The sequence below is a fragment of the Charadrius vociferus genome, unplaced genomic scaffold (assembly GCF_000708025.1).
Source record: "Charadrius vociferus isolate BGI_N301 unplaced genomic scaffold, ASM70802v2 scaffold513, whole genome shotgun sequence".
In the NCBI taxonomy this organism is placed as follows: domain Eukaryota; kingdom Metazoa; phylum Chordata; class Aves; order Charadriiformes; family Charadriidae; genus Charadrius; species Charadrius vociferus.
Genome location: NW_009647423.1, coordinates 389,596 through 395,595, shown reverse-complemented (window position 1 = coordinate 395,595; position 6,000 = coordinate 389,596). Strand labels below are relative to the sequence as shown.

The 6,000-nt window shown below is 37.9% G+C and overlaps 1 protein-coding gene across 1 annotated transcript in view; it reads right to left on the bottom strand.

The window, feature by feature from the left end:
* LMBRD1 (LMBR1 domain containing 1) overlaps positions 1 to 6,000 on the bottom strand; it is an 89,533-nt gene that overhangs the window by 38,963 nt on the left and 44,570 nt on the right. The window lies entirely within an intron of this gene.

Below are 6,000 nucleotides of genomic sequence, written 5' to 3'. Positions count from 1 at the left end.
CACAGGAATACCGCTCCCTCCTTTGAAGACAGTTTTACATTTCATAGCAAGAATAGATTTAACACAAATGCCAGTGTGTTATGTCACCATACATGCTGTCAGATCACATGAGCTTTCCGTACACAAGACTTGAGTTGACCTGCTTAAGAACCTACTTAGACATACTAATGTCTCATACATTGTACCCAAAGCAAGACACTGTCCATTTCTGAGGCATATTTTTCAAGATACAATATACCCTGCCAACAACACCCACTTCTAAGCCCCTTTAACAAAAGGGTCTTATTTACTATTATTGTAGCTCAAAACCACATTAACTATTTAAATTAATAACCATTTCAACATAAATATCTGACACAGCCCACAAACTTCAGTTTCACTCTCTAAACAACAATATTGCATGACCTCAAGAAACATTCCTCCAAGTATTAGGCTATGAAAGCATGAAACAGAAGTTCAGCAGTCTGACAACCTTGTTCACTTACTGTGGAATTAGGTTTCTTATGTTTAGAGTGACAATTACCAGTAAATCATTGGAACAGTGTCGGTTAAGTTCAACAAGCAGACAGAATAGGTCTCTCTCAACAGGCTTCAAACCCAAGGAAACAGTGGTACCTGCTAAATCACTTTAAAGCATTTAAATAACTGTAGGAGAAAAGTATTTCCCTTTAAGTATTTCTTGAAGTATACATTAGCAAAGAACAGATTTGGCTAGATCTTTGACAACTTGCACTACGTGACTTTTTCTTGGCGTAGCTATGAAGTATTAGAATTGGTTTTACCAGGGACTCCTAGAGAATAAGGTAGGCCATTAGCCATCTGCTCAGCATTTCAGGACTTCACAACAGACATATCCTCATTCGCCACCCCCAAAAAAAAGAAGTATTTGCAGCACTGTTTAACTTTATTTGGAAGTCTGTAGACTTTTTTTTTAGCTACAAAAGGTAACTGGCAATTTCAGTCCCTACGTTAGAGCTTTTTGCTGCAAAAGCTACACAAGGGAAAGACACCTCTTATCACAGGCTAGAGATGGTAATGAAATTTTATGTTTTCCAACACATTCCAGAAGTTCTGGTTTGAACACAGCTACACAGCCAAAGAAAGACCTACCTACAAGATTAGGTATTCTAGGTACGGAAAAGAAATTAACTTAAGCTGGATTTTATAACTCTGATCATAAACATGGCTCAGTTCTCCCTTTAGAGTATCTCCTTTAAAAGGATCAAGCTGCTTTGCTATCTACAGGAGCTAAAAAGCAGACTCCCCCAATCCTCCTCTTTTCTAGGCTGAAGAAAGAATACCTTCAACCTTTCTCTATGGGTTGCGTTCTCCAGCTCTCTAATTATTTTCACAAGCCTCCAGTTTTTCAGTTTCTTAAACTGGGGGACCAAAACCAGACACACTATTCCCATGTGCAGCTTTGGAAGGACCAAGTACAGAGGAATAATCATGTCCCTTGATCTACTGGCTATGCTCTTGCTGATGCAGCCCAGGACACCGTTTGCCTTTCTGCTGCAGGGCACATTACTGGCTCACACTGAGCTTGCTGTCCACTAGGACTTCCCAGTCCTTTTCAGCAGAGCCATCCACCAGCTGGTCAGACACCAACATGAACTGTTGTTTGGAATTAACCCATTCCAAGAGAAGGCCTTAACATCTGCTAAACCTGATGCCACTCTTGTTGGCCCAATCTTCCCACCTGTCAACGTCTCTATGGTGACTTCATTCCGTTGTATCTACTCCCAGTTTGCTATCATTCTCAAACTTGACGACTATGCACTCAAGCCCACCATCCAAGATCATTTTTAGAAGACTAAATAGTATTTGGCCCATATTGACCCTGAAGAGCTCACTCAGGTCTGGCTTTTAGTAGCCCAACTCCAGAATTTATGTGAAAGTATAAACACCACCCAACTTTGTAACTAGAATGCAGGCTGCAATTCTAACCAGGGTTCCTCTGTGGAACCCAAAACATTCCCAGCCAGAGCCAAAGACATTCAGTATGCAAAAACAAATATAATGAGATTGCTACAACAATAGGCCTACACGATTTTATAACCCTAAGCTTTGAAGCAATTAGATTTCACCATTAGCCAGAGGCTTCCACCTGTTTGCTTCAAACAGCTACCATCAACTAACAGATAGCAAGTATTTATTCAACAGATAGTTAAGAAATAAGATTCAGAAGTCCAAATCTTCTAAATCTGTGTTTCTACACAGCAAACAGCAACTCTTAAAGTGATACATGTTTTCCTGTTTTTGCAGATGTGAATTACATACTTGAATATCAAGCTTGCTCTAGTGATAAAGGCAGCCTAAGTTCCTTCCTTGAATACAAGAGATGCTGATAGTGAGATGATTATGCAAGTAAGCCTCCCATCATCAGTAGGGGGAAAAAAAAAAAAATCCACATTGGTCCTTCAGATATCAATATATAGAATGAAGGACAGAAAGATGAGTCATCTCATGTGATGTGTCACAGGCCTGAACAGAAGCTCTATTTGCTCAGTTTCAGGATTGCATTTGCCTTCAGGCTGATGTAGAAATTTGAGGCTGCCCTGAGCAAAGTTTTAATCCTCTGTGTTAGTGCAAGTGTTAAGTTATTAATGGGCTATTGTTTTGGGCATCTGCAACTGAACAAGCAACCAACACATTGAAGATAGCACAGGAAAACCAAAGCTGTACAATAAAGCGAAAACAAAGGGCTCAGTCCTGAAACAAATTGTTGGTTCAAAGTTTGGAATATGAATAAAAACAGATCAGAAGAGCCTTTAAAGTAGTTAAGACAAGTTAATCTATATACACGAATCTATATACATATTTATACCAGCAAAACAACAGTTTCCAGGACTTATTTTTAGACAACTTTTGCTAGAAATGTTTAGTCAGATAAGGGGAACCGCACTACAAAGTAAAATCTCATCCACATGTAACAGGCAATTACAGCATCCATGGTTATTTTTTCCACATAGGTCCTTCGAGGTGAATTTAATTAACACTAACTGTTGAGGCTGGTATCTGATAATACATACTGCAAGGTTTGGTCTTTAAAGTCTCAGACTACTATCACTGCATGCCTGATCAGCTTCACTGAAACCCTATTTTTACAGTAAGGGAAAAAAATATCTAAATTTATAGTTAAAATTTAGAGAAGACTCCCCTTTCTTGAGCCCCCACAGATGATCCATACAAGATACTACCCTCTATCTGTTAGCTTAAAGGCTGGAAAGCAAACCCTAAGAGCTCACTGCCTAGTAAGTACAAGCTAGAGGGCATCATCCTTGAGCAAGTTGTCTCATTCTGATTTAAGAGTCTGCCCACAGGCAATATAGATAATATCTCTGGATGGATGAAGTTCATATTTATACTTCATATTTCCTACTCTGAAGGAAAAAAGGAAAAAATCCAACATAACTCAAGCCAAGCAACAAAAAACCCAGCTTACCTATCCTACAAAAAACCCAGCAGTGTAAACAAAGCTCTTAACACTTCTTCCTTATTTGTTATTCACAGAAGTGGTAGCTAGGCCTGAGACAAGAATTTGCAAAGAAATCTGTCATCAGTAAAGCAGGAGCCTGCAACTCAAATGAAAGCAACAATTAGTTCAATACTGTTTATGCAGTATCAGTAGGCATTGAAGAACAGTGAGCAGCATTCTCTAGCTGTTCTCTCAGCATGCCATTGAACCTAAATATACTCTGTGCTCCAGAGAGCACTAAAATACCTGAATAGAGATTATATTAGCGTTGCTTCCAGTTTGCTTGATCTCCACTTCTCCTGTGCCCCTTTCCTTCCCATCCTGTCTGCAGTAGATCCAGCTAGTCTCCTTTCATTCCACAGTTAAGATTCAGAAGGAAGAGTTGCTGTTCTGATCCTTTGGTCTCTTGCAGACTCCACATCTTGGAGTATTTCAGACTCACCCTAACTCATATAGCCCATGGCTAGATAGGGGAATAGTCATTCTTATTAGTTGCCCAGTATGTTAATAGTCACTCATAAGCATAAGTTATAAAACAGGTGAAGATGAGACAAGTTGTAAAATCACATTTTACAAAAATTGCAGCAAGCAACCACTTCAGGAATAAACGTTTGAGTATTAAGAAGATTGAAAGAGGTTTTCTGTTGGGAACCATAACCGCTAGTTTAACATTTTAAAATTGTACAAGCTACCAAAGACTTCTACTGAAAAGGGTGTATTATTAAGGTGGGAACAACTAATAAGCAACCAGATCAGAGATAAATACACAGATCAGTCGTGAGCACAGAAAAAACACACTGAAATGAATATAGCAAATGCCTTTAAGAAAGAGTTAAATTAAAGCTAACTTTGAACACCTACTATAAAAAGCCTGAAACCACCAGGCACCACAGTTTAGTTAGAAACTGATTGTTTCCCTTTTCTACAGTTATGTTTAACTAATACAATACAGCCTAATGATTAACTTGTGGCCCAAACAGGAAAATTTCTCCTTGTTAAAGATCAAACAGAAGAGATCGTTTCTTCTGATCACTTTAGTGTACAACCAGCAGTGTAACTGAAGGCAGTCTGCTAACTTTTTCTAGTTTAAGATATTTTTAAGAATTAAGCTTGTGATTTCAAGAAATTATCAGAAAGTACTTGTATAGCATAGCAGAAAGACTCCCTATTCCATTTATTTTTTTTACAGGGCCATATATCAAGTAGATATGGCTTTTAAATGCTCTCATTGAGGTGTTTTAAAATGTATATATAATTTTGTGCAAAAAGTGTAGAAATTAATTCCGACAAACATTTCTTGCATAGCACTGCCCTCTAGCGAAGCCACATGAAACAACCAAATAAAAAATGACAAGGGAACTCCGTTTGTTATATACTGTATAAGAGGCATAAGAAGAAATGCTTATTATTTATACAAATATTCAAATTCTTATTTTCTTATAACAGCTTGTTTCAAGATTTCATCTGAAAGTGTGACCATGAAAGACAAAATGTTCAAGTCTACCAACTAGAACCTGATAAAAAAATGCATCTATTGAAGTTTAAAACCAACTAAACTCTACTTTAGGATATGCAGTAAAGACATAAGTCAAATGCAATTTAGTTTGTTTCAATATGAATGTCCCGTAAAAGAATCCTCCATTTCAAGAATATTTTGGTATAGAAGAGATTGGATTCATTTATAGCCTAATTAGCTCTTTATTTGAATTACATTAAGCACAAGGGAAGCCACATTACGATACCTTTTATCCCTCCCAGCACCTGATACAGCTCAGTTGTCTGTACTGAGCACTGTTTCATAAGGATACAACGCACCCTTGTCAGCATTGCTTCTGTTGGAGCAGGTAAGCTAGTACGATTAAGTAGCCTCAAACGTGGTACACTCAATGTCTCACACCAATATACAAACTCAGAAGTGTTGCCTACAAGAAGCAGTAGGACTCCCAACTTTTCTGTCAAAACTGCACCTTTCTCTGTACACCTAGACTACACAGTCTTCTTGAAAAATCATCTGACTCTACAATTAGTAGCCATCTACTTCCTCACATTAAAAGAATGTGCTTCCGTCTCTGGCTATCTACACATACTACCATTCTAAAGATAAAAACTGGAATTCAAGAATCTTACTTCCAGAACACCATTAAGCATGGCAAAGAGGGACAGCGGTTCACACATCCACCCTAACTTGTGAAGAGTAAAGGAAAAAGCCTCCTAAACACATCTAGAGATGGCAGACCATGTGGACAATTGGTTGTTCAGACAGTTGGTTGTTTTACAGCTTTGTTTTTTTGAAAAGCACATCCCATACTGCACTGAAGAATCACTCAATTTGTTAATCAGTAAAATTTCAGTTCTTTCATGGGAAGATTCAGTACCCAATCTTCAATTGTTAAAAGATGATGTAAGTTTTTTTTAATAAGATTTATTAAAAAATCTCAAAGCAAGGAACAGATGGACCAAACTGAACTGCTATGTTCAGTACGGCATTTCCTGCGTAATCTGTTGTACACATGAACAGTCCA